At 42.0% G+C, this 20,269-nt stretch overlaps 99 pseudogenes; all 99 read left to right on the top strand.

Annotated features, from left to right (window-relative positions):
• The first annotated feature begins 30 nt into the window (after positions 1-30).
• LOC142721409 (5S ribosomal RNA) lies at positions 31-149 on the top strand (annotated as a pseudogene).
• Positions 150-216: 67 nt separating this feature from the next.
• LOC142721495 (5S ribosomal RNA) lies at positions 217-335 on the top strand (annotated as a pseudogene).
• Positions 336-402: 67 nt separating this feature from the next.
• LOC142721515 (5S ribosomal RNA) lies at positions 403-521 on the top strand (annotated as a pseudogene).
• Positions 522-588: 67 nt separating this feature from the next.
• Positions 589-707, top strand: LOC142721438 (5S ribosomal RNA; annotated as a pseudogene).
• Positions 708-774: 67 nt separating this feature from the next.
• LOC142721492 (5S ribosomal RNA) lies at positions 775-893 on the top strand (annotated as a pseudogene).
• A 67-nt stretch (positions 894-960) lies between these two features.
• LOC142721614 (5S ribosomal RNA) lies at positions 961-1,079 on the top strand (annotated as a pseudogene).
• A 67-nt stretch (positions 1,080-1,146) lies between these two features.
• On the top strand, positions 1,147-1,265 carry LOC142721598 (5S ribosomal RNA; annotated as a pseudogene).
• Positions 1,266-1,332: 67 nt separating this feature from the next.
• Positions 1,333-1,451, top strand: LOC142721536 (5S ribosomal RNA; annotated as a pseudogene).
• Positions 1,452-1,704: 253 nt separating this feature from the next.
• Positions 1,705-1,823, top strand: LOC142721673 (5S ribosomal RNA; annotated as a pseudogene).
• Positions 1,824-1,890: 67 nt separating this feature from the next.
• On the top strand, positions 1,891-2,009 carry LOC142721592 (5S ribosomal RNA; annotated as a pseudogene).
• A 67-nt stretch (positions 2,010-2,076) lies between these two features.
• Positions 2,077-2,195, top strand: LOC142721545 (5S ribosomal RNA; annotated as a pseudogene).
• Positions 2,196-2,260: 65 nt separating this feature from the next.
• Positions 2,261-2,379, top strand: LOC142721446 (5S ribosomal RNA; annotated as a pseudogene).
• Positions 2,380-2,632: 253 nt separating this feature from the next.
• LOC142721541 (5S ribosomal RNA) lies at positions 2,633-2,751 on the top strand (annotated as a pseudogene).
• Positions 2,752-2,818: 67 nt separating this feature from the next.
• On the top strand, positions 2,819-2,937 carry LOC142721367 (5S ribosomal RNA; annotated as a pseudogene).
• Positions 2,938-3,004: 67 nt separating this feature from the next.
• Positions 3,005-3,123, top strand: LOC142721685 (5S ribosomal RNA; annotated as a pseudogene).
• Positions 3,124-3,375: 252 nt separating this feature from the next.
• LOC142721697 (5S ribosomal RNA) lies at positions 3,376-3,494 on the top strand (annotated as a pseudogene).
• A 67-nt stretch (positions 3,495-3,561) lies between these two features.
• On the top strand, positions 3,562-3,680 carry LOC142721701 (5S ribosomal RNA; annotated as a pseudogene).
• A 67-nt stretch (positions 3,681-3,747) lies between these two features.
• On the top strand, positions 3,748-3,866 carry LOC142721411 (5S ribosomal RNA; annotated as a pseudogene).
• A 67-nt stretch (positions 3,867-3,933) lies between these two features.
• LOC142721496 (5S ribosomal RNA) lies at positions 3,934-4,052 on the top strand (annotated as a pseudogene).
• Positions 4,053-4,119: 67 nt separating this feature from the next.
• Positions 4,120-4,238, top strand: LOC142721349 (5S ribosomal RNA; annotated as a pseudogene).
• Positions 4,239-4,305: 67 nt separating this feature from the next.
• On the top strand, positions 4,306-4,424 carry LOC142721440 (5S ribosomal RNA; annotated as a pseudogene).
• A 67-nt stretch (positions 4,425-4,491) lies between these two features.
• Positions 4,492-4,610, top strand: LOC142721375 (5S ribosomal RNA; annotated as a pseudogene).
• Positions 4,611-4,677: 67 nt separating this feature from the next.
• LOC142721447 (5S ribosomal RNA) lies at positions 4,678-4,796 on the top strand (annotated as a pseudogene).
• A 67-nt stretch (positions 4,797-4,863) lies between these two features.
• LOC142721554 (5S ribosomal RNA) lies at positions 4,864-4,982 on the top strand (annotated as a pseudogene).
• Positions 4,983-5,049: 67 nt separating this feature from the next.
• Positions 5,050-5,168, top strand: LOC142721639 (5S ribosomal RNA; annotated as a pseudogene).
• A 67-nt stretch (positions 5,169-5,235) lies between these two features.
• LOC142721702 (5S ribosomal RNA) lies at positions 5,236-5,354 on the top strand (annotated as a pseudogene).
• A 67-nt stretch (positions 5,355-5,421) lies between these two features.
• Positions 5,422-5,540, top strand: LOC142721338 (5S ribosomal RNA; annotated as a pseudogene).
• A 67-nt stretch (positions 5,541-5,607) lies between these two features.
• Positions 5,608-5,726, top strand: LOC142721364 (5S ribosomal RNA; annotated as a pseudogene).
• Positions 5,727-5,793: 67 nt separating this feature from the next.
• LOC142721506 (5S ribosomal RNA) lies at positions 5,794-5,912 on the top strand (annotated as a pseudogene).
• Positions 5,913-5,968: 56 nt separating this feature from the next.
• Positions 5,969-6,087, top strand: LOC142721485 (5S ribosomal RNA; annotated as a pseudogene).
• Positions 6,088-6,154: 67 nt separating this feature from the next.
• On the top strand, positions 6,155-6,273 carry LOC142721365 (5S ribosomal RNA; annotated as a pseudogene).
• Positions 6,274-6,340: 67 nt separating this feature from the next.
• On the top strand, positions 6,341-6,459 carry LOC142721703 (5S ribosomal RNA; annotated as a pseudogene).
• A 67-nt stretch (positions 6,460-6,526) lies between these two features.
• LOC142721412 (5S ribosomal RNA) lies at positions 6,527-6,645 on the top strand (annotated as a pseudogene).
• Positions 6,646-6,712: 67 nt separating this feature from the next.
• LOC142721497 (5S ribosomal RNA) lies at positions 6,713-6,831 on the top strand (annotated as a pseudogene).
• Positions 6,832-6,898: 67 nt separating this feature from the next.
• On the top strand, positions 6,899-7,017 carry LOC142721516 (5S ribosomal RNA; annotated as a pseudogene).
• Positions 7,018-7,084: 67 nt separating this feature from the next.
• Positions 7,085-7,203, top strand: LOC142721441 (5S ribosomal RNA; annotated as a pseudogene).
• Positions 7,204-7,270: 67 nt separating this feature from the next.
• On the top strand, positions 7,271-7,389 carry LOC142721493 (5S ribosomal RNA; annotated as a pseudogene).
• A 67-nt stretch (positions 7,390-7,456) lies between these two features.
• LOC142721615 (5S ribosomal RNA) lies at positions 7,457-7,575 on the top strand (annotated as a pseudogene).
• A 67-nt stretch (positions 7,576-7,642) lies between these two features.
• Positions 7,643-7,761, top strand: LOC142721600 (5S ribosomal RNA; annotated as a pseudogene).
• A 67-nt stretch (positions 7,762-7,828) lies between these two features.
• LOC142721538 (5S ribosomal RNA) lies at positions 7,829-7,947 on the top strand (annotated as a pseudogene).
• Positions 7,948-8,200: 253 nt separating this feature from the next.
• Positions 8,201-8,319, top strand: LOC142721704 (5S ribosomal RNA; annotated as a pseudogene).
• Positions 8,320-8,386: 67 nt separating this feature from the next.
• On the top strand, positions 8,387-8,505 carry LOC142721593 (5S ribosomal RNA; annotated as a pseudogene).
• A 67-nt stretch (positions 8,506-8,572) lies between these two features.
• Positions 8,573-8,691, top strand: LOC142721546 (5S ribosomal RNA; annotated as a pseudogene).
• Positions 8,692-8,756: 65 nt separating this feature from the next.
• LOC142721448 (5S ribosomal RNA) lies at positions 8,757-8,875 on the top strand (annotated as a pseudogene).
• A 253-nt stretch (positions 8,876-9,128) lies between these two features.
• On the top strand, positions 9,129-9,247 carry LOC142721543 (5S ribosomal RNA; annotated as a pseudogene).
• A 67-nt stretch (positions 9,248-9,314) lies between these two features.
• On the top strand, positions 9,315-9,433 carry LOC142721379 (5S ribosomal RNA; annotated as a pseudogene).
• Positions 9,434-9,500: 67 nt separating this feature from the next.
• Positions 9,501-9,619, top strand: LOC142721705 (5S ribosomal RNA; annotated as a pseudogene).
• Positions 9,620-9,871: 252 nt separating this feature from the next.
• On the top strand, positions 9,872-9,990 carry LOC142721706 (5S ribosomal RNA; annotated as a pseudogene).
• A 67-nt stretch (positions 9,991-10,057) lies between these two features.
• On the top strand, positions 10,058-10,176 carry LOC142721718 (5S ribosomal RNA; annotated as a pseudogene).
• Positions 10,177-10,243: 67 nt separating this feature from the next.
• LOC142721413 (5S ribosomal RNA) lies at positions 10,244-10,362 on the top strand (annotated as a pseudogene).
• Positions 10,363-10,429: 67 nt separating this feature from the next.
• Positions 10,430-10,548, top strand: LOC142721499 (5S ribosomal RNA; annotated as a pseudogene).
• A 67-nt stretch (positions 10,549-10,615) lies between these two features.
• On the top strand, positions 10,616-10,734 carry LOC142721350 (5S ribosomal RNA; annotated as a pseudogene).
• A 67-nt stretch (positions 10,735-10,801) lies between these two features.
• On the top strand, positions 10,802-10,920 carry LOC142721442 (5S ribosomal RNA; annotated as a pseudogene).
• A 67-nt stretch (positions 10,921-10,987) lies between these two features.
• Positions 10,988-11,106, top strand: LOC142721376 (5S ribosomal RNA; annotated as a pseudogene).
• Positions 11,107-11,173: 67 nt separating this feature from the next.
• On the top strand, positions 11,174-11,292 carry LOC142721449 (5S ribosomal RNA; annotated as a pseudogene).
• A 67-nt stretch (positions 11,293-11,359) lies between these two features.
• LOC142721555 (5S ribosomal RNA) lies at positions 11,360-11,478 on the top strand (annotated as a pseudogene).
• Positions 11,479-11,545: 67 nt separating this feature from the next.
• LOC142721640 (5S ribosomal RNA) lies at positions 11,546-11,664 on the top strand (annotated as a pseudogene).
• A 67-nt stretch (positions 11,665-11,731) lies between these two features.
• LOC142721730 (5S ribosomal RNA) lies at positions 11,732-11,850 on the top strand (annotated as a pseudogene).
• Positions 11,851-11,917: 67 nt separating this feature from the next.
• LOC142721339 (5S ribosomal RNA) lies at positions 11,918-12,036 on the top strand (annotated as a pseudogene).
• A 67-nt stretch (positions 12,037-12,103) lies between these two features.
• Positions 12,104-12,222, top strand: LOC142721368 (5S ribosomal RNA; annotated as a pseudogene).
• A 67-nt stretch (positions 12,223-12,289) lies between these two features.
• LOC142721507 (5S ribosomal RNA) lies at positions 12,290-12,408 on the top strand (annotated as a pseudogene).
• Positions 12,409-12,464: 56 nt separating this feature from the next.
• LOC142721486 (5S ribosomal RNA) lies at positions 12,465-12,583 on the top strand (annotated as a pseudogene).
• A 67-nt stretch (positions 12,584-12,650) lies between these two features.
• On the top strand, positions 12,651-12,769 carry LOC142721369 (5S ribosomal RNA; annotated as a pseudogene).
• A 67-nt stretch (positions 12,770-12,836) lies between these two features.
• Positions 12,837-12,955, top strand: LOC142721768 (5S ribosomal RNA; annotated as a pseudogene).
• A 67-nt stretch (positions 12,956-13,022) lies between these two features.
• Positions 13,023-13,141, top strand: LOC142721594 (5S ribosomal RNA; annotated as a pseudogene).
• A 67-nt stretch (positions 13,142-13,208) lies between these two features.
• On the top strand, positions 13,209-13,327 carry LOC142721663 (5S ribosomal RNA; annotated as a pseudogene).
• Positions 13,328-13,394: 67 nt separating this feature from the next.
• LOC142721473 (5S ribosomal RNA) lies at positions 13,395-13,513 on the top strand (annotated as a pseudogene).
• Positions 13,514-13,580: 67 nt separating this feature from the next.
• On the top strand, positions 13,581-13,699 carry LOC142721644 (5S ribosomal RNA; annotated as a pseudogene).
• Positions 13,700-13,766: 67 nt separating this feature from the next.
• Positions 13,767-13,885, top strand: LOC142721570 (5S ribosomal RNA; annotated as a pseudogene).
• A 67-nt stretch (positions 13,886-13,952) lies between these two features.
• On the top strand, positions 13,953-14,071 carry LOC142721528 (5S ribosomal RNA; annotated as a pseudogene).
• Positions 14,072-14,138: 67 nt separating this feature from the next.
• LOC142721474 (5S ribosomal RNA) lies at positions 14,139-14,257 on the top strand (annotated as a pseudogene).
• Positions 14,258-14,323: 66 nt separating this feature from the next.
• On the top strand, positions 14,324-14,442 carry LOC142721629 (5S ribosomal RNA; annotated as a pseudogene).
• Positions 14,443-14,509: 67 nt separating this feature from the next.
• LOC142721457 (5S ribosomal RNA) lies at positions 14,510-14,628 on the top strand (annotated as a pseudogene).
• A 67-nt stretch (positions 14,629-14,695) lies between these two features.
• On the top strand, positions 14,696-14,814 carry LOC142721556 (5S ribosomal RNA; annotated as a pseudogene).
• A 67-nt stretch (positions 14,815-14,881) lies between these two features.
• Positions 14,882-15,000, top strand: LOC142721609 (5S ribosomal RNA; annotated as a pseudogene).
• Positions 15,001-15,253: 253 nt separating this feature from the next.
• LOC142721529 (5S ribosomal RNA) lies at positions 15,254-15,372 on the top strand (annotated as a pseudogene).
• Positions 15,373-15,439: 67 nt separating this feature from the next.
• LOC142721508 (5S ribosomal RNA) lies at positions 15,440-15,558 on the top strand (annotated as a pseudogene).
• Positions 15,559-15,625: 67 nt separating this feature from the next.
• On the top strand, positions 15,626-15,744 carry LOC142721420 (5S ribosomal RNA; annotated as a pseudogene).
• Positions 15,745-15,811: 67 nt separating this feature from the next.
• On the top strand, positions 15,812-15,930 carry LOC142721641 (5S ribosomal RNA; annotated as a pseudogene).
• Positions 15,931-15,997: 67 nt separating this feature from the next.
• LOC142721572 (5S ribosomal RNA) lies at positions 15,998-16,116 on the top strand (annotated as a pseudogene).
• Positions 16,117-16,183: 67 nt separating this feature from the next.
• On the top strand, positions 16,184-16,302 carry LOC142721603 (5S ribosomal RNA; annotated as a pseudogene).
• A 67-nt stretch (positions 16,303-16,369) lies between these two features.
• Positions 16,370-16,488, top strand: LOC142721396 (5S ribosomal RNA; annotated as a pseudogene).
• A 67-nt stretch (positions 16,489-16,555) lies between these two features.
• Positions 16,556-16,674, top strand: LOC142721380 (5S ribosomal RNA; annotated as a pseudogene).
• A 67-nt stretch (positions 16,675-16,741) lies between these two features.
• Positions 16,742-16,860, top strand: LOC142721342 (5S ribosomal RNA; annotated as a pseudogene).
• Positions 16,861-16,927: 67 nt separating this feature from the next.
• Positions 16,928-17,046, top strand: LOC142721743 (5S ribosomal RNA; annotated as a pseudogene).
• Positions 17,047-17,113: 67 nt separating this feature from the next.
• On the top strand, positions 17,114-17,232 carry LOC142721526 (5S ribosomal RNA; annotated as a pseudogene).
• A 67-nt stretch (positions 17,233-17,299) lies between these two features.
• LOC142721341 (5S ribosomal RNA) lies at positions 17,300-17,418 on the top strand (annotated as a pseudogene).
• A 67-nt stretch (positions 17,419-17,485) lies between these two features.
• LOC142721416 (5S ribosomal RNA) lies at positions 17,486-17,604 on the top strand (annotated as a pseudogene).
• Positions 17,605-17,671: 67 nt separating this feature from the next.
• On the top strand, positions 17,672-17,790 carry LOC142721460 (5S ribosomal RNA; annotated as a pseudogene).
• Positions 17,791-17,857: 67 nt separating this feature from the next.
• Positions 17,858-17,976, top strand: LOC142721595 (5S ribosomal RNA; annotated as a pseudogene).
• Positions 17,977-18,229: 253 nt separating this feature from the next.
• LOC142721466 (5S ribosomal RNA) lies at positions 18,230-18,348 on the top strand (annotated as a pseudogene).
• A 67-nt stretch (positions 18,349-18,415) lies between these two features.
• LOC142721478 (5S ribosomal RNA) lies at positions 18,416-18,534 on the top strand (annotated as a pseudogene).
• Positions 18,535-18,601: 67 nt separating this feature from the next.
• On the top strand, positions 18,602-18,720 carry LOC142721430 (5S ribosomal RNA; annotated as a pseudogene).
• A 67-nt stretch (positions 18,721-18,787) lies between these two features.
• Positions 18,788-18,906, top strand: LOC142721374 (5S ribosomal RNA; annotated as a pseudogene).
• A 253-nt stretch (positions 18,907-19,159) lies between these two features.
• On the top strand, positions 19,160-19,278 carry LOC142721604 (5S ribosomal RNA; annotated as a pseudogene).
• A 67-nt stretch (positions 19,279-19,345) lies between these two features.
• Positions 19,346-19,464, top strand: LOC142721522 (5S ribosomal RNA; annotated as a pseudogene).
• Positions 19,465-19,531: 67 nt separating this feature from the next.
• On the top strand, positions 19,532-19,650 carry LOC142721755 (5S ribosomal RNA; annotated as a pseudogene).
• A 67-nt stretch (positions 19,651-19,717) lies between these two features.
• Positions 19,718-19,836, top strand: LOC142721475 (5S ribosomal RNA; annotated as a pseudogene).
• Positions 19,837-19,903: 67 nt separating this feature from the next.
• On the top strand, positions 19,904-20,022 carry LOC142721370 (5S ribosomal RNA; annotated as a pseudogene).
• Positions 20,023-20,269: the final 247 nt, after the last annotated feature.

Consider the following 20,269-nt stretch of genomic DNA (forward strand, 5'->3'; position numbering starts at 1 on the left):
TAAATAGGACTATGGATTAAAGCATTTAACGTCAATGGCCATTCTAAGCTGAATGTGCCTGCTCTCGTCAGATTGCAGAAATTACACAGCTTAAGGCCTCGCTAGTACCAGTGTGGGAGACTGTCTGGGAATCCGTGGTGCGGTTGACTTTTTATTATGTCGTTTAGATTTTGTTTCACAATAGATTAAATAGGACTATGGATTAAAGCATTTAACGTCAATGGCCATTCTAAGCTGAATGTGCCTGCTCTCGTCCGAACGCAGAAGATACACAACTTAAGGCCTCGCTAGTACCAGTGTGGGAGACTGTCTGGGAATCCGTGGTGCGGTTGACTTTTTATGATGTCGTTTAGATTTTGTTTCACAATCAATTAAAAAGGACTATGGATTAAAGCATTTAATGTCAATGGCCATTCTAAGCTGAATGTACCTGCTCTCGTCAGATCGCAGAAGTTACACAGGTTAAGACCTCGCTAGTACCAGTGTGGGAGACTGTCTGGGAATCCGTGGTGTGGTTGACTTTTTATTATGTCGTTTAGATTTTGTTTCACAATCGATTAAAAAGGACTATGGATTAAAGAATTTCATGTCAATGGCCATTCTAAGCTGAATGTGCCTGCTCTCGTCAGATCACAGAAGTTACACAGCTTAAGGCCTCGCTAGTACCAGTGTGGGAGACTGTCTGGGAATCCGTGGTGCGGTTGACTTTTTATTATGTCGTTTAGATTTTGTTTCACAATCGATTAAAAAGGACTATGGATTAAAGCCTTTAATGTCAATGGCCATTCTAAGCTGAATGTCCCTGCTCTCGTCAGATCGCAGAAGTTACACAGCTTAAGGCCTCGCTGGTACCAGTGTGGGAGACTGTCTGGGAATGCGTGGTGCGGTTGACTTTTTATTATGTTGTTTAGGTTTTGTTTCACAATAGATTAAATAGGACTATGGATTAAGGCTTTTAATGTCAATGGCCATTCTAAGCTGAATGTGCCTGCTCTCTTTAGATCGCAGAAGTTACACAGCTTAACGCCTCGCTAGTACCAGTGTGGGTGACTGTCTGGGAATCCGTGGTGCGGTTGACTTTTTATTATGTTGTTTAGATTTTGTTTCACAATAGATTAAATAGGACTATGGATTAAAGCATTTAACGTCAATGGCCATTCTAAGCTGAATGTGCCTGCTCTCGTCAGATCGCAGAAGTTACACAGCTTAAGGCCTCGCAAGGACCAGTGTGGGAGACTGTCTGGGAATTCGTGGTGCTGTTGAATTTTTATTATGTCGTTTAGATTTTGTTTCACAATCGATTAAAAAGGACTATGGATTAAAGCATTTAATGTCAATGGCCATTCGAAGCTGAATGTGCCTGCTCTCGTCAGATCGCAGAAGTTACACAGCTTAAGGCCTCGCTAGTACCAGTGTGGGAGACTGTCTGGGAATCCGTGGTGCGGTTGTCTTTTTATTATGTCGTTTAGATTTTGTTTCACAATCGATTAAAAAGGACTATGGATTAAAGCATTTAACGGCAATGGCCATTCTAAGCTGAATGTGCCTGCTCTCGTCAGAACGCAGAAGTTACATAGCTTAAGTCCTCGCTAATACCAGTGTGGGAGACTGTCTGGGAATCCGTGATGCGGTTGACTTTTTATTATGTTGTTTAGATTTTGTTTCACAATAGATTAAATAGGACTATGGATTAAGGCTTTTAATGTCAATGGCCATTCTAAGCTGAATGTGCCTGCTCTCGTCAGATCGCAGAAGTTACACAGCTTAAGGCCTCGCTAGTACCAGTGTGGGAGACTGTCTGGGAATCCGTGGTGCGGTTGACTTTTTATTATGTCGTTTAGATTTTGTTTCACAATCGATTAAAAAGGACTATGGATTAAAGCATTTAAAGTCAATGGCCATTCTAAGCTGAATGTGCCTGCTCTCGTTAGATCGCAGAAGTTACACAGCTTAACGCCTCGCTAGTACCAGTGTGGGAGACTGTCTGGGAATCCGTGGTGCGGTTGACTTTTTATTATGTCGTTTAGATTTTGTTTCACAATAGATTAAAAAGGACTATGGATTAAAGCATTTAATGTCAATGGCCATTCCAAGCTGAATGTGCCTGCTCTCGTCAGATCGCAGAAGTTACACAGCTTAAGGCCTCGCTAGTACCAGTGTGGGAGACTGTCTGGGAATCCGTGGTGCGGTTAACTTTTTATTATGTCGTTTAGATTGTTTCACAATAGATTAAATAGAACTATGGATTAAAGCATTTAACGTCAATGGCCATTCTAAGCTGAATGTGCCTGCTCTCGTCCGAACGCAGAAGTTACACAGCTTAAGGCCTCGCTAGTACCAGTGTGGGAGACTGTCTGGGAATCTGTGGTGCGGTTGAGTTTTTATTATGTTGTTTAGATTTTGTTTCACAATCGATTAAAAAGGACTATGGATTAAAGCCTTTAATGTCAATGGCAATTCTAAGCTGAATGTCCCTGCTCTCGTCAGATCGCAGAAGTTACACAGCTTAAGGCCTCGCTGGTACGAGTGTGGGAGACTGTCTAGGAATGCGTGGTGCGGTTGACTTTTTATTATGTTGTTTAGGTTTTGTTTCACAATAGATTAAATAGGACTATGGATTAAGGCTTTTAATGTCAATGGCCATTCTAAGCTGAATGTGCCTGCTCTCGTTAGATCGCAGAAGTTACACAGCTTAACGCCTCGCTAGTACCAGTGTGGGTGACTGTCTGGGAATCCGTGGTGCGGTTGACTTTTTATTATGTTGTTTAGATTTTGTTTCACAATAGATTAAATAGGACTATGGATTAAAGCATTTAACGTCAATGGCCATTCTAAGCTGAATGTGCCTGCTCTCGTCAGATCGCAGAAGTTACGCAGCTTAAGGCCTCGCAAGTACCAGTGTGGGAGACTGTCTGGGAATTCGTGGTGCTGTTGAATTTTTATTATGTCGTTTAGATTTTGTTTCACAATCGATTAAAAAGGACTATGGATTAAAGCATTTAATGTCAATGGCCATTCTAAGCTGAATGTGCCTGCTCTCGTCAGATCGCAGAAGTTACACAGCTTAAGGCCTCGCTAGTACCAGTGTGGGAGACTGTCTGGGAATCCGTGGTGCGGTTGACTTTTTATTATGTCGTTTAGATTTTGTTTCACAATCGATTAAAAAGGACTATGGATTAAAGCATTTAACGTCAATGGCCATTCTAAGCTGAATGTGCCTCTTCTCGTCAGAACGCAGAAGTTACATAGCTTAAGTCCTGCTAATACCAGTGTGGGAGACTGTCTGGGAATCCGTGGTGCGGTTGACTTTTTATTATGTTGTTTCGATTTTGTTTCACAATAGATTAAATAGGACTATGGATTAAGGCTTTTAATGTCAATGGCCATTCTAAGCTGAATGTGCCTGCTCTCGTCAGATCGCAGAAGTTACACAGCTTAAGGCCTCGCTAGTACCAGTGTGGGAGACTGTCTGGGAATCCGTGGTGCGGTTGACTTTTTATGATGTCGTTTAGATTTTGTTTCACAATCGATTAAAAAGGACTATGGATTAAAGCATTTAAAGTCAATGGCCATTCTAAGCTGAATGTGCCTGCTCTCGTCAGATCGCAGAAGTTACACAGCTTAAGGCCTCGCTAGTACCAGTGTGGGAGACTGTCTGGGAATCCGTGGTGCGGTTGACTTTCTATTATGTCGTTTAGATTTTGTTTCACAATAGATTAAATAGGACTATGGATTAAAGCATTTAACGTCAATGGCCATTCTAAGCTGAATGTGCCTGCTCTCGTCAGATTGCAGAAATTACACAGCTTAAGGCCTCGCTAGTACCAGTGTGGGAGACTGTCTGGGAATCCGTGGTGCGGTTGACTTTTTATTATGTCGTTTAGATTTTGTTTCACAATAGATTAAATAGGACTATGGATTAAAGCATTTAACGTCAATGGCCATTCTAAGCTGAATGTGCCTGCTCTCGTCCGAACGCAGAAGATACACAACTTAAGGCCTCGCTAGTACCAGTGTGGGAGACTGTCTGGGAATCCGTGGTGCGGTTGACTTTTTATGATGTCGTTTAGATTTTGTTTCACAATCAATTAAAAAGGACTATGGATTAAAGCATTTAATGTCAATGGCCATTCTAAGCTGAATGTACCTGCTCTCGTCAGATCGCAGAAGTTACACAGGTTAAGGCCTCGCTAGTACCAGTGTGGGAGACTGTCTGGGAATCCGTGGTGCGGTTGACTTTTTATTATGTCGTTTAGATTTTGTTTCACAATCGATTAAAAAGGACTATGGATTAAAGAATTTCATGTCAATGGCCATTCTAAGCTGAATGTGCCTGCTCTCGTCAGATCACAGAAGTTACACAGCTTAAGGCCTCGCTAGTACCAGTGTGGGAGACTGTCTGGGAATCCGTGGTGCGGTTGACTTTTTATTATGTCGTTTAGATTTTGTTTCACAATCGATTAAAAAGGACTATGGATTAAAGCATTTAATGTCAATGGCCATTCTAAGCTGAATGTGCCTGCTCTCGTCAGATCGCAGAAGTTACCCAGCTTAAGGCCTCGCTAGTACCAGTGTGGGAGACTGTCTGGGAATCCGTGGTGCGGTTGACTTTTTATTATGTCGTTTAGATTTTGTTTCACAATCGATTAAAAAGGACTATGGATTAAAGCATTTAACGTCAATGGCCATTCTAAGCTGAATGTGCCTGCTCTCGTCCGAACGCAGAAGTTACACAGCTTAAGGCCTCGCTAGTACCAGTGTGGGAGACTGTCTGGGAATCTGTGGTGCGGTTGAGTTTTTATTATGTCGTTTAGATTTTGTTTCACAATCGATTAAAAAGGACTATGGATTAAAGCCTTTCATGTCAATGGCTATTCTAAGCTGAATGTCCCTGCTCTCGTCAGATCGCAGAAGTTACACAGCTTAAGGCCTCGCTGGTACCAGTGTGGGAGACTGTCTGGGAATGCGTGGTGCGGTTGACTTTTTATTATCTTGTTTAGATTTTGTTTCACAATAGATTAAATAGGACTATGGATTAAGGCTTTTAATGTCAATGGCTATTCTAAGCTGAATGTGCCTGCTCTCGTCAGATCGCAGAAGTTACACCGCTTAAGGCCTCGCTAGTACCAGTGTGGGAGACTGTCTGGGAATCCGTGGTGCGGTTGAATTTTTATTATGTTGTTTAGATTTTGTTTCACAATCGATTAAAAAGGACTATGGATTAAAGCATTTAATGTCAATGGCCATTCTAAGCTGAATGTGCCTGCTCTCGTCAGATCGCAGAAGTTACACAGCTTAAGGCCTCGCTAGTACCAGTGTGGGAGACTGTCTGGGAATCCGTGGTGCGGTTGACTTTTTATTATGTCGTTTAGATTTTGTTTCACAATAGATTAAATAGGACTATGGATTAAAGCATTTAACGTCAATGGCCATTCTAAGCTGAATGTGCCTGCTCTCATCAGAACGCAGAAGTTACATAGCTTAAGGCCTCGCTAGTACCAGTGTGGGAGACTGTCTGGGAATCCGTGGTGCGGTTGACTTTTTATTATGTCGTTTAGATTTTGTTTCACAATCGATTAAAAAGGACTATGTATTAAAGCATTTAATGTCAATGGCCATTCTAAGCTGAATGTCCCTGCTCTCGTCAGATCGCAGAAGTTACACAGCTTAAGGCCTCGCTAGTACCAGTGTGGGAGACTGTCTGGGAATCCGTGGTGCGGTTGACTTTTTATTATGTTGTTTAGATTTTGTTTCACAATAGATTAAATAGGACTATGGATTAAGGCTTTTAATGTCAATGGCCATTCTAAGCTGAATGTGCCTGCTCTCGTCAAATCGCAGAAGTTACACAGCTTAAGGCCTCGCTAGTACCAGTGTGGGAGACTGTCTGGGAATCCGTGGTGCGGTTGACTTTTTATTATGTTGTTTCACAATAGATTAAATAGGACTATGGATTAAAGCATTTATTGTCAATGGCCATTCTAAGCTGAATGTGCCTGCTCTCGTCAGACTGCAGAAGTTACACAGCTTAAGGCCTCGCTAGTACCAGTGTGGGAGACTGTCTGGGAATCCGTGGTGCGGTTGACTTTTTATTATGTCGTTTAGATTTTGTTTCACAATCAATTAAAAAGGACTATGGATTAAAGCATTTAATGTCAATGGCCATTCTAAGCTGAATGTCCCTGCTCTCGTCAGATCGCAGAAGTTACACAGCTTAAGGCCTCGCTAGTACCAGTGTGGGAGACTGTCTGGGAATCCGTGGTGCGGTTGACTTTTTATGATGTCGTTTAGATTTTGTTTCACAATCGATTAAAAAGGACTATGGATTAAAGCATTTAAAGTCAATGGCCATTCTAAGCTGAATGTGCCTGCTCTCGTCAGATCGCAGAAGTTACACAGCTTAAGGCCTCGCTAGTACCAGTGTGGGAGACTGTCTGGGAATCCGTGGTGCGGTTGACTTTCTATTATGTCGTTTAGATTTTGTTTCACAATAGATTAAATAGGACTATGGATTAAAGCATTTAACGTCAATGGCCATTCTAAGCTGAATGTGCCTGCTCTCGTCAGATTGCAGAAATTACACAGCTTAAGGCCTCGCTAGTACCAGTGTGGGAGACTGTCTGGGAATCCGTGGTGCGGTTGACTTTTTATTATGTCGTTTAGATTTTGTTTCACAATAGATTAAATAGGACTATGGATTAAAGCATTTAACGTCAATGGCCATTCTAAGCTGAATGTGCCTGCTCTCGTCCGAACGCAGAAGATACACAACTTAAGGCCTCGCTAGTACCAGTGTGGGAGACTGTCTGGGAATCCGTGGTGCGGTTGACTTTTTATGATGTCGTTTAGATTTTGTTTCACAATCAATTAAAAAGGACTATGGATTAAAGCATTTAATGTCAATGGCCATTCTAAGCTGAATGTACCTGCTCTCGTCAGATCGCAGAAGTTACACAGGTTAAGACCTCGCTAGTACCAGTGTGGGAGACTGTCTGGGAATCCGTGGTGTGGTTGACTTTTTATTATGTCGTTTAGATTTTGTTTCACAATCGATTAAAAAGGACTATGGATTAAAGAATTTCATGTCAATGGCCATTCTAAGCTGAATGTGCCTGCTCTCGTCAGATCACAGAAGTTACACAGCTTAAGGCCTCGCTAGTACCAGTGTGGGAGACTGTCTGGGAATCCGTGGTGCGGTTGACTTTTTATTATGTCGTTTAGATTTTGTTTCACAATCGATTAAAAAGGACTATGGATTAAAGCCTTTAATGTCAATGGCCATTCTAAGCTGAATGTCCCTGCTCTCGTCAGATCGCAGAAGTTACACAGCTTAAGGCCTCGCTGGTACCAGTGTGGGAGACTGTCTGGGAATGCGTGGTGCGGTTGACTTTTTATTATGTTGTTTAGGTTTTGTTTCACAATAGATTAAATAGGACTATGGATTAAGGCTTTTAATGTCAATGGCCATTCTAAGCTGAATGTGCCTGCTCTCTTTAGATCGCAGAAGTTACACAGCTTAACGCCTCGCTAGTACCAGTGTGGGTGACTGTCTGGGAATCCGTGGTGCGGTTGACTTTTTATTATGTTGTTTAGATTTTGTTTCACAATAGATTAAATAGGACTATGGATTAAAGCATTTAACGTCAATGGCCATTCTAAGCTGAATGTGCCTGCTCTCGTCAGATCGCAGAAGTTACACAGCTTAAGGCCTCGCAAGGACCAGTGTGGGAGACTGTCTGGGAATTCGTGGTGCTGTTGAATTTTTATTATGTCGTTTAGATTTTGTTTCACAATCGATTAAAAAGGACTATGGATTAAAGCATTTAATGTCAATGGCCATTCGAAGCTGAATGTGCCTGCTCTCGTCAGATCGCAGAAGTTACACAGCTTAAGGCCTCGCTAGTACCAGTGTGGGAGACTGTCTGGGAATCCGTGGTGCGGTTGTCTTTTTATTATGTCGTTTAGATTTTGTTTCACAATCGATTAAAAAGGACTATGGATTAAAGCATTTAACGGCAATGGCCATTCTAAGCTGAATGTGCCTGCTCTCGTCAGAACGCAGAAGTTACATAGCTTAAGTCCTCGCTAATACCAGTGTGGGAGACTGTCTGGGAATCCGTGATGCGGTTGACTTTTTATTATGTTGTTTAGATTTTGTTTCACAATAGATTAAATAGGACTATGGATTAAGGCTTTTAATGTCAATGGCCATTCTAAGCTGAATGTGCCTGCTCTCGTCAGATCGCAGAAGTTACACAGCTTAAGGCCTCGCTAGTACCAGTGTGGGAGACTGTCTGGGAATCCGTGGTGCGGTTGACTTTTTATTATGTCGTTTAGATTTTGTTTCACAATCGATTAAAAAGGACTATGGATTAAAGCATTTAAAGTCAATGGCCATTCTAAGCTGAATGTGCCTGCTCTCGTTAGATCGCAGAAGTTACACAGCTTAACGCCTCGCTAGTACCAGTGTGGGAGACTGTCTGGGAATCCGTGGTGCGGTTGACTTTTTATTATGTCGTTTAGATTTTGTTTCACAATAGATTAAAAAGGACTATGGATTAAAGCATTTAATGTCAATGGCCATTCCAAGCTGAATGTGCCTGCTCTCGTCAGATCGCAGAAGTTACACAGCTTAAGGCCTCGCTAGTACCAGTGTGGGAGACTGTCTGGGAATCCGTGGTGCGGTTAACTTTTTATTATGTCGTTTAGATTGTTTCACAATAGATTAAATAGAACTATGGATTAAAGCATTTAACGTCAATGGCCATTCTAAGCTGAATGTGCCTGCTCTCGTCCGAACGCAGAAGTTACACAGCTTAAGGCCTCGCTAGTACCAGTGTGGGAGACTGTCTGGGAATCTGTGGTGCGGTTGAGTTTTTATTATGTTGTTTAGATTTTGTTTCACAATCGATTAAAAAGGACTATGGATTAAAGCCTTTAATGTCAATGGCAATTCTAAGCTGAATGTCCCTGCTCTCGTCAGATCGCAGAAGTTACACAGCTTAAGGCCTCGCTGGTACGAGTGTGGGAGACTGTCTAGGAATGCGTGGTGCGGTTGACTTTTTATTATGTTGTTTAGGTTTTGTTTCACAATAGATTAAATAGGACTATGGATTAAGGCTTTTATTGTCAATGGCCATTCTAAGCTGAATGTGCCTGCTCTCGTTAGATCGCAGAAGTTACACAGCTTAACGCCTCGCTAGTACCAGTGTGGGTGACTGTCTGGGAATCCGTGGTGCGGTTGACTTTTTATTATGTTGTTTAGATTTTGTTTCACAATAGATTAAATAGGACTATGGATTAAAGCATTTAACGTCAATGGCCATTCTAAGCTGAATGTGCCTGCTCTCGTCAGATCGCAGAAGTTACGCAGCTTAAGGCCTCGCAAGTACCAGTGTGGGAGACTGTCTGGGAATTCGTGGTGCTGTTGAATTTTTATTATGTCGTTTAGATTTTGTTTCACAATCGATTAAAAAGGACTATGGATTAAAGCATTTAATGTCAATGGCCATTCTAAGCTGAATGTGCCTGCTCTCGTCAGATCGCAGAAGTTACACAGCTTAAGGCCTCGCTAGTACCAGTGTGGGAGACTGTCTGGGAATCCGTGGTGCGGTTGACTTTTTATTATGTCGTTTAGATTTTGTTTCACAATCGATTAAAAAGGACTATGGATTAAAGCATTTAACGTCAATGGCCATTCTAAGCTGAATGTGCCTCTTCTCGTCAGAACGCAGAAGTTACATAGCTTAAGTCCTGCTAATACCAGTGTGGGAGACTGTCTGGGAATCCGTGGTGCGGTTGACTTTTTATTATGTTGTTTCGATTTTGTTTCACAATAGATTAAATAGGACTATGGATTAAGGCTTTTAATGTCAATGGCCATTCTAAGCTGAATGTGCCTGCTCTCGTCAGATCGCAGAAGTTACACAGCTTAAGGCCTCGCTAGTACCAGTGTGGGAGACTGTCTGGGAATCCGTGGTGCGGTTGACTTTTTATGATGTCGTTTAGATTTTGTTTCACAATCGATTAAAAAGGACTATGGATTAAAGCATTTAAAGTCAATGGCCATTCTAAGCTGAATGTGCCTGCTCTCGTCAGATCGCAGAAGTTACACAGCTTAAGGCCTCGCTAGTACCAGTGTGGGAGACTGTCTGGGAATCCGTGGTGCGGTTGACTTTCTATTATGTCGTTTAGATTTTGTTTCACAATAGATTAAATAGGACTATGGATTAAAGCATTTAACGTCAATGGCCATTCTAAGCTGAATGTGCCTGCTCTCGTCAGATTGCAGAAATTACACAGCTTAAGGCCTCGCTAGTACCAGTGTGGGAGACTGTCTGGGAATCCGTGGTGCGGTTGACTTTTTATTATGTCGTTTAGATTTTGTTTCACAATAGATTAAATAGGACTATGGATTAAAGCATTTAACGTCAATGGCCATTCTAAGCTGAATGTGCCTGCTCTCGTCCGAACGCAGAAGATACACAACTTAAGGCCTCGCTAGTACCAGTGTGGGAGACTGTCTGGGAATCCGTGGTGCGGTTGACTTTTTATGATGTCGTTTAGATTTTGTTTCACAATCAATTAAAAAGGACTATGGATTAAAGCATTTAATGTCAATGGCCATTCTAAGCTGAATGTACCTGCTCTCGTCAGATCGCAGAAGTTACACAGGTTAAGGCCTCGCTAGTACCAGTGTGGGAGACTGTCTGGGAATCCGTGGTGCGGTTGACTTTTTATTATGTCGTTTAGATTTTGTTTCACAATCGATTAAAAAGGACTATGGATTAAAGAATTTCATGTCAATGGCCATTCTAAGCTGAATGTGCCTGCTCTCGTCAGATCACAGAAGTTACACAGCTTAAGGCCTCGCTAGTACCAGTGTGGGAGACTGTCTGGGAATCCGTGGTGCGGTTGACTTTTTATTATGTCGTTTAGATTTTGTTTCACAATCGATTAAAAAGGACTATGGATTAAAGCATTTAATGTCAATGGCCATTCTAAGCTGAATGTGCCTGCTCTCGTCAGATCGCAGAAGTTACCCAGCTTAAGGCCTCGCTAGTACCAGTGTGGGAGACTGTCTGGGAATCCGTGGTGCGGTTGACTTTTTATTATGTCGTTTAGATTTTGTTTCACAATCGATTAAAAAGGACTATGGATTAAAGCATTTAACGTCAATGGCCATTCTAAGCTGAATGTGCCTGCTCTCGTCCGAACGCAGAAGTTACACAGCTTAAGGCCTCGCTAGTACCAGTGTGGGAGACTGTCTGGGAATCTGTGGTGCGGTTGAGTTTTTATTATGTCGTTTAGATTTTGTTTCACAATCGATTAAAAAGGACTATGGATTAAAGCCTTTCATGTCAATGGCTATTCTAAGCTGAATGTCCCTGCTCTCGTCAGATCGCAGAAGTTACACAGCTTAAGGCCTCGCTGGTACCAGTGTGGGAGACTGTCTGGGAATGCGTGGTGCGGTTGACTTTTTATTATCTTGTTTAGATTTTGTTTCACAATAGATTAAATAGGACTATGGATTAAGGCTTTTAATGTCAATGGCTATTCTAAGCTGAATGTGCCTGCTCTCGTCAGATCGCAGAAGTTACACCGCTTAAGGCCTCGCTAGTACCAGTGTGGGAGACTGTCTGGGAATCCGTGGTGCGGTTGAATTTTTATTATGTTGTTTAGATTTTGTTTCACAATCGATTAAAAAGGACTATGGATTAAAGCATTTAATGTCAATGGCCATTCTAAGCTGAATGTGCCTGCTCTCGTCAGATCGCAGAAGTTACACAGCTTAAGGCCTCGCTAGTACCAGTGTGGGAGACTGTCTGGGAATCCGTGGTGCGGTTGACTTTTTATTATGTCGTTTAGATTTTGTTTCACAATAGATTAAATAGGACTATGGATTAAAGCATTTAACGTCAATGGCCATTCTAAGCTGAATGTGCCTGCTCTCATCAGAACGCAGAAGTTACATAGCTTAAGGCCTCGCTAGTACCAGTGTGGGAGACTGTCTGGGAATCCGTGGTGCGGTTGACTTTTTATTATGTCGTTTAGATTTTGTTTCACAATCGATTAAAAAGGACTATGTATTAAAGCATTTAATGTCAATGGCCATTCTAAGCTGAATGTCCCTGCTCTCGTCAGATCGCAGAAGTTACACAGCTTAAGGCCTCGCTAGTACCAGTGTGGGAGACTGTCTGGGAATCCGTGGTGCGGTTGACTTTTTATTATGTTGTTTAGATTTTGTTTCACAATAGATTAAATAGGACTATGGATTAAGGCTTTTAATGTCAATGGCCATTCTAAGCTGAATGTGCCTGCTCTCGTCAAATCGCAGAAGTTACACAGCTTAAGGCCTCGCTAGTACCAGTGTGGGAGACTGTCTGGGAATCCGTGGTGCGGTTGACTTTTTATTATGTTGTTTCACAATAGATTAAATAGGACTATGGATTAAAGCATTTATTGTCAATGGCCATTCTAAGCTGAATGTGCCTGCTCTCGTCAGACTGCAGAAGTTACACAGCTTAAGGCCTCGCTAGTACCAGTGTGGGAGACTGTCTGGGAATCCGTGGTGCGGTTGACTTTTTATTATGTCGTTTAGATTTTGTTTCACAATCAATTAAAAAGGACTATGGATTAAAGCATTTAATGTCAATGGCCATTCTAAGCTGAATGTCCCTGCTCTCGTCAGATCGCAGAAGTTACACAGCTTAAGGCCTCGCTAGTACCAGTGTGGGAGACTGTCTGGGAATCCGTGGTGCGGTTGACTTTTTATTATGTTGTTTAGATTTTGTTTCACAATAGATTAAATAGGACTATGGATTAAGGCTTTTAATGTCAATGGCCATTCTAAGCTGAATGTGCCTGCTCTCGTCAGATCGCAGAAGTTACACAGCTTAAGGCCTCGCTAGTACCAGCGTGGGAGACTGTCTGGGAATCCGTGGTGCGGTTGACTTTTGATTATGTCGTTTAGATGTTGTTTCACAATCGATTAAAAAGGACTATGGATTAAAGCATTTAATGTCAATGGCCATTCTAAGCTGAATGTGCCTGCTCTCGTTAGATCGCAGAAGTTACACAGCTTAACGCCTCGCTAGTACCAGTGTGGGAGACTGTCTGGGAATCCGTGGTGCGGTTGACTTTTTATTATGTCGTTTAGATTTTGTTTCACAATAGATTAAATAGGACTATGGATTAAAGCATTTAACGTCAATGGCCATTCTAAGCTGATTGTGCCTGCTCTCGTCAGATCGCAGAAGTTACACAGCTTAAGGCCTCGCTAATACCACTGTGGGAGACTGTCTGGGAATCCGTGGTGCGGTTGAATTTTTATTATGTCGTTTAGATTTTGTTTCACAATCGATTAAAAAGGACTATGGATTAAAGCATTTGATGTCAATGGCCATTCTAAGCCGAATGTCCCTGCTCTCGTCAGATCGCAGAAGTTACACAGCTTAAGGCCTCGCTAGTACCAGTGTGGGAGACTGTCTGGGAATCCGTGGTGCGGTTGACTTTTTATTATGTTGTTTAGATTTTGTTTCACAATCGATTAAAAAGGACTATGGATTAAAGCATTTAATGTCAATGGCCATTCTAAGCTGAATGTGCCTGCTCTCGTCGGATCGCAGAAGTTACACAGCTTAAGGCCTCGCTAGTACCAGTGTGGGAGACTGTCTGGGAATCCGTGGTGCGGCTGAATTTTTATTATGTCGTTTAGATTTTGTTTCACAATCGATTAAAAAGGACTATGGATTAAAGCATTTATTGTCAATGGCCATTCTAAGCTGAATGTGCCTGCTCTCGTCAGATCACAGAAGTTACACAGCTTAAGGCCTCGCTAGTACCAGTGTGGGAGACTGTCTGGGAATCCGTGGTGCATTTGACTTTTTATTATGTCGTTTAGATTTTGTTTCACAATCAATTAAAAAGGACTATGGATTAACGCATTTAATGTCAATGGCCATTCTAAGCTGAATGTGCCTGCTCTTGTCAGATCGCAGAAGTTACACAGCTTAAGGCCTTGCTAGTACCAGTGTGGGAGACTGTCTGGGAATCCGTGGTGCAGTTGACTTTTTATTATGTCGTTTAGATTTTGTTTCACAATAGATTAAATAGGACTATGGATTAAAGCATTTAACGTCAATGGCCATTCTAAGCTGAATGTCCCTGCTCTCGTCAGATCGCAGAAGTTACACAGCTTAAGGTCTCGCTAGTACCAGTGTGGGAGACTGTCTGGGAATCCGTGGTGCGGTTGACTTTTTATTATGTCAGTAGATTTTGTTTCACAATAGATTAAATAGGACTATGGATTAAAGCATTTAACGTCAATGGCCATTCTAAGCTGAATGTGCCTGCTCTCATCAGATCGCAGAAGTTACACAGCTTAAGGCCTCGCTAGTACCTGTGTGGGAGACTGTCTGGGATTCCGTGGTGCGGTTGAATTTTTATTATGTCGTTTAGATTTTGTTTCACAATCGATTAAAAAGGACTATGGATTAAAGCATTTAATGTCAATGGCCATTCTAAGCTGAATGTGCCTGCTCTCGTCGGATCGCAGAAGTTACACAGCTTAAGGCCTCGCTAGTACCAGTGTGGGAGACTGTCTGGGAATCCGTGGTGTGGTTGACTTTTTATTATGTTGTTTAGATTTTGTTTCACAATCGATTAAAAAGGACTATGGATTAAAGCATTTAATGTCAATGGCCATTCTAAGCTGAATGTGCCTGCTCTCGTCAGACTGCAGAAGTTACACAGTTTAAGGCCTCGCTAGTACCAGTGTGGGAGACTGTCTGGGAATCCGTGGTGCGGTTGACTTTTTATTATGTCGTTTAGATTTTGTTTCACAATCAATTAAAAAGGACTATGGATTATAGCATTTAATGTCAATGGCCATTCTAAGCTGAATGTGCCTGCTCTCGACAGATCGCAGAAGTTACACAGCTTAAGGCTTTGCTAGTACCAGTGTGGGAGACTGTCTGGGAATCCGTGGTGCGGTTGACTTTTTATTATGTCGTTTAGATTTTGTTTCACAATAGATTAAATAGGACTATGGATTAAAGCATTTAACGTCAATGGCCATTCTAAGCTGAATGTGCATGCTCTCGTCAGAACGCAGAAGTTACAAAGCTTAAGGCCTCGCTAGTACCAGTGTGGGAAACTGTCTGGGAATCCGTGGTGCGGTTGAATTTTTATTATGTCGTTTAGATTTTGTTTCACAATCGATTAAAAAGGACTATGTATTAAAGCATTTAATGTCAATGGCCATTCTAAGCTGAATGTCCCTGCTCTCGTCAGATCGCAGAAGTTACACAGCTTAAGGCCTCGCTAGTACCAGTGTGAGAGACTGTCTGGGAATCCGTGGTGCGGTTGACTTTTTATTATGTTGTTTAGATTTTGTTTCACAATAGATTAAATAGGACTATGGATTAAGGCTTTTAATGTCAATGGCCATTCTAAGCTGAATGTGCCTGCTCTCGTCAAATCGCAGAAGTTACACAGCTTAAGGCCTCGCTAGTACCAGTGTGGGAGACTGTCTGGGAATCCGTGGTGCGGTTGACTTTTTATTATGTTGTTTAGATGTTGTTTCACAATAGATTAAATAGGACTATGGATTAAAGCATTTATTGTCAATGGCCATTCTAAGCTGAATGTGCCTGCTCTCGTCAGATTGCAGAAGTTACACAGCTTAAGGCCTCGCTAGTACCAGTGTGGGAGACTGTCTGGGAATCCGTGGTGCGGTTGACTTTTTATTATGTCGTTTAGATGTTGTTTCACAATCGATTAAAAAGGACTATGGATTAAAGCATTTAATGTCAATGGCCATTCTCAGCTGAATGTGCCTGCTCTCGTTAGATCGCAGAAGTTACACAGCTTAACGCCTCACTAGTACTAGTGTGGGAGACTGTCTGGGAATCCGTGGTGCGGTTGACTTTTTATTATGTCGTTTAGATTTTGTTTCACAATAGATTAAATAGGACTATGGATTAAAGCATTTAACGTCAATGGCCATTCTAAGCTGAATGTGCCTGCCCTCGTCAGAACGCAGAAGTTACACAGCTTAAGGCCTCTCTAGTACCAGTGTGGGAGACTGTCTGGGAATCCGTGGTGCGGTTGTCTTTTTATTATGTCGTTTAGATTTTGTTTCACAATCGATTAAAAAGGACTATGGATTAAAGCATTTAACGTCAATGGCCATTCTAAGCTGAATGTGCCTGCTCTCGTCAGATCGCAGAAGTTACACAGCTTAAGGGCTCGCTAGTACCAGTGTGGGAGACTGTATGGGAATCCGTGGTGCGGTTGACTTTTTATTATGTCGTTTAGATTTTGTTTCACAATAGATTAAATAGGACTATGGATTAAAGCATTTAACGTCAATGGCCATTCTAAGCTGAATGTGCCTGCTCTCGTCAGAACGCAGAAGTTACACAGCTTAAGGCCTCGCTAGTACCAGTGTGGGAGACTGTCTGGGAATCCGTGGTGCGGTTGAATTTTTATTATGTCGTTTAGATTTTGTTTCACAATCGATTAAAAAGGACTATGGATTAAAGCATTTAATGTCAATGGCCATTCTAAGCTGAATGTACCTGCTCTCGTCAGATCGCAGAAGTTACACAGCTTAAGGCCTCGCTAGTACCAGTGTGGGAGACTGTCTGGGAATCCGTGGTGCGGTTGAATTTTTATTATGTCGTTTAGATTTTGTTTCACAATCGATTAAAAAGGACTATGGATTAAAGCATTTAATGTCAATGGCCATTCTAAGCTGAATGTACCTGCTCTCGTCAGATCGCAGAAGTTACACAGCTTAAGGCCTCGCTAGTACCAGTGTGGGAGACTGTCTGGGAATCCGTGGTGCGGTTGACTTTTTATTATGTCGTTTAGATTTTGTTTCACAATCGATTAAAAAGGACTATGGATTAAAGCATTTAATGTCAATGGCCATTCTAAGCTGAATGTGCCTGCTCTCGTCAGATCGCAGAAGTTACACAGCTTAAGGCCTCGCTAGTACCAGTGTGGGAGACTGTCTGGGAATCCGTGGTGCGGTTGACTTTTTATTATGTCGTTTAGATTTTGTTTCACAATCGATTAAAAAGGACTATGGATTAAAGCATTTAATGTCAATGGCCATTCTAAGCTGAATGTGCCTGCTCTCGTCAGATCGCAGAAGTTACACAGCTTAAGGCCTCGCTAGTACCAGTGTGGGAGAGTGTCTGGGAATCCGTGGTGCGGTTGACTTTTTATTATGTCGTTTAGATTTTGTTTCACAATCGATTAAAAAGGACTATGGATTAAAGCATTTAATGTCAATGGCCATTCTAAGCTGAATGTGCCTGCTCTCGTCAGATCGCAGAAGTTACACAGCTTAAGGCCTCTCTAGTACCAGTGTGGGAGACTGTCTGGGAATCAGTGGTGCGGTTGACTTTTTATTATGTCGTTTAGATTTTGTTTCACAATCGATTAAAAAGGACTATGGATTAATGCATTTAATGTCAATGGCCATTCTAAGCTGAGTGTGCCTGCTCTCGTTAGATCGCAGAAGTTACACAGCTTAAGGCCTCGCTAGTACCAGTGTGGGAGACTGTCTGGGAATCCGTGGTGCGGTTGACTTTTTATTATGTTGTTTAGATTTTGTTTCACAATAGATTAAATAGGACTGTGGATTAAGGCTTTTAATGTCAATGGCCATTCTAAGCTGAATGTACCTGCTCTCGTCAGATCGCAGAAGTTACACAGCTTAAGGCCTCGCTAGTACCAGTGTGGGAGACTGTCTGGGAATCCTTGGTGCGGTAGACTTTTTATTATGTCGTTTAGATTTTGTTTCACAATCGATTAAAAAGGACTATGGATTAAAGCATTTAATGTCAATGGCCATTCTAAGCTGAATGTGCCTGCTCTCGTTAGATCGCAGAAGTTACACAGCTTAACGCCTCGCTAGTACCAGTGTGGGAGACTGTCTGGGAATCCGTGGTGCGGTTGACTTTTTATTATGTCGTTTAGATTTTGTTTCACAATAGATTAAATAGGACTATGGATTAAAGCATTTAACGTCAATGGCCATTCTAAGCTGAATGTGCCTCCTCTCGTCAGATCGCAGAAGTTACACAGCTTAAGGCCTCGCTAGTACCAGTGTGGGAGACTGTCTGGGAATCTGTGGTGCGGTTGAATTTTTATTATGTCGTTTAGATTTTGTTTCACAATCGATTAAAAAGGACTATGGATTAAAGCATTTAATGTCAATGGCCATTCTAAGCTGAATGTGCCTGCTCTCGTCAGATCGCAGAAGTTACACAGCTTAAGGCTTTGCTAGTACCAGTGTGGGAGACTGTCTGGGAATCCGTGGTGCGGTTGACTTTTTATTATGTCGTTTAGATTTTGTTTTACAATAGATTAAATAGGACTATGGATTAAAGAATTTAACGTCAATGGCCATTCTAAGCTGAATGTGCCTGCTCTCGTCAGAACGCAGAAGTTACACAGCTTAAGGCCTCGCTAGTACCAGTGTGGGAGACTGTCTGGGAATCCGTGTTGCGGTTGACTTTTTATTATGTCGTTTACATTTTGTTTCACAATAGATTAAATATGACTATGGATTAAAGCATTTAACGTCAATGGCCATTCTAAGCTGAATGTGCCTGCTCTCGTCAGATCGCAGAAGTTACACAGCTTAAGGCCTCGCTAGTACCAGTGTGGGAGACTGTCTGGGAATCCGTGGTGCGGTTGAATTTTTATTATGTCGTTTAGATTTTGTTTCACAATCGATTAAAAAGGACTATGGATTAAAGCATTTGATGTCAATAGCCATTCTAAGCTGAATGTCCCTGCTCTCGTCAGATCGCAGAAGTTACACAGCTTAAGGCCTCGCTAGTACCAGTGTGGGAGACTGTCTGGGAATCCGTGGTGCGGTTGACTTTTTATTATGTCGTTTAGATTTTGTTTCACAATCGATTAAAAAGGACTATGGATGAAAGCATTTAATGTCTATGGCCATTCTAAGCTGAATGTGCCTGCTCTCGTCACATCGCAGAAGTTACACAGCTTAAGGCCTCGCTAGTACCAGTGTAGGAGACTGTCTGGGAATATGTGGTGCGGCTGACTTTTTATTATGTCGTTTAGATTTTGTTTCACAATAGATTAAATAGGACTATGGATTAAAGCATTTAACGTCAATGGCCATTCTAAGCTGAATGTGCCTGCTCTCGTCAGAACGCAGAAGTTACACAGCTTAAGGTCTCGCTAGTACCAGTGTGGGAAACTGTCTGGGAATCCGTGGTGCGGTTGAATTTTTATTATGTCGTTTAGATTTTGTTTCACAATCGATTAAAAAGGACTATGTATTAAAGCATTTAATGTCAATGGACATTCTAAGCTGAATGTCCCTGCTCTCGTCAGATCGCAGAAGTTACACAGCTTAAGGCCTCGCTAGTACCAGTGTGGGAGACTGTCTGGGAATCCGTGGTGCGGTTGACTTTTTATTATGTTGTTTAGATTTTGTTTCACAATAGATTAAATAGGACTATGGATTAAGGCTTTTAATGTCAATGGCCATTCTAAGCTGAATGTGCCTGCTCTCGTCAGATCGCAGAAGTTACACAGCTTAAGGCCTCGCTAGTACCAGTGTGGGAGACTGTCTGGGAATCCGTGGTGCGGTTGACTTTTTATTATGTCGTTTAGATGTTGTTTCACAATCGATTAAAAAGGACTATGGATTAAAGCATTTAATGTCAATGGCCATTCTAAGCTGAATGTGCCTGCTCTCGTTAGATCGCAGAAGTTACACAGCCTAAGGCCTCGCTAGTACCAGTGTGGGAGACTGTCTGGGAATCCGTGGTGCGGTTGACTTTTTATTATGTCGTTTAGATTTTGTTTCACAATCGATTAAAAAGGACTATGTATTAAAGCATTTAATGTCAATGGCCATTCTAAGCTGAATGTCCCTGCTCTCGTCAGATCGCAGAAGTTACACAGCTTAAGGCCTCGCTAGTACCAGTGTGGGAGACTGTCTGGGAATCCGTGGTGCGGTTGACTTTTTATTATGTCGTTTAGATTTTGTTTCACAATCGATTAAAAAGGACTATGGATTAAAGCATTTAATGTCAATGGCCATTCTAAGCTGAATGTGCCTGCTCTCGTCGGAGCGCAGAAGTTACACAGCTTAAGGCCTCGCTAGTACCAGCGTGCCAGACTGTCTGGGAATCCGTGGTGCGGTTGACTTTTTATTATGTCGTTTAGATTTTGTTTCACAATAGATTAAATAGGACTATGGATTAAATCA

The sequence above is a fragment of the Rhinoderma darwinii genome, unplaced genomic scaffold (assembly GCF_050947455.1).
Source record: "Rhinoderma darwinii isolate aRhiDar2 unplaced genomic scaffold, aRhiDar2.hap1 Scaffold_518, whole genome shotgun sequence".
Lineage (NCBI taxonomy): Eukaryota > Metazoa > Chordata > Amphibia > Anura > Rhinodermatidae > Rhinoderma > Rhinoderma darwinii.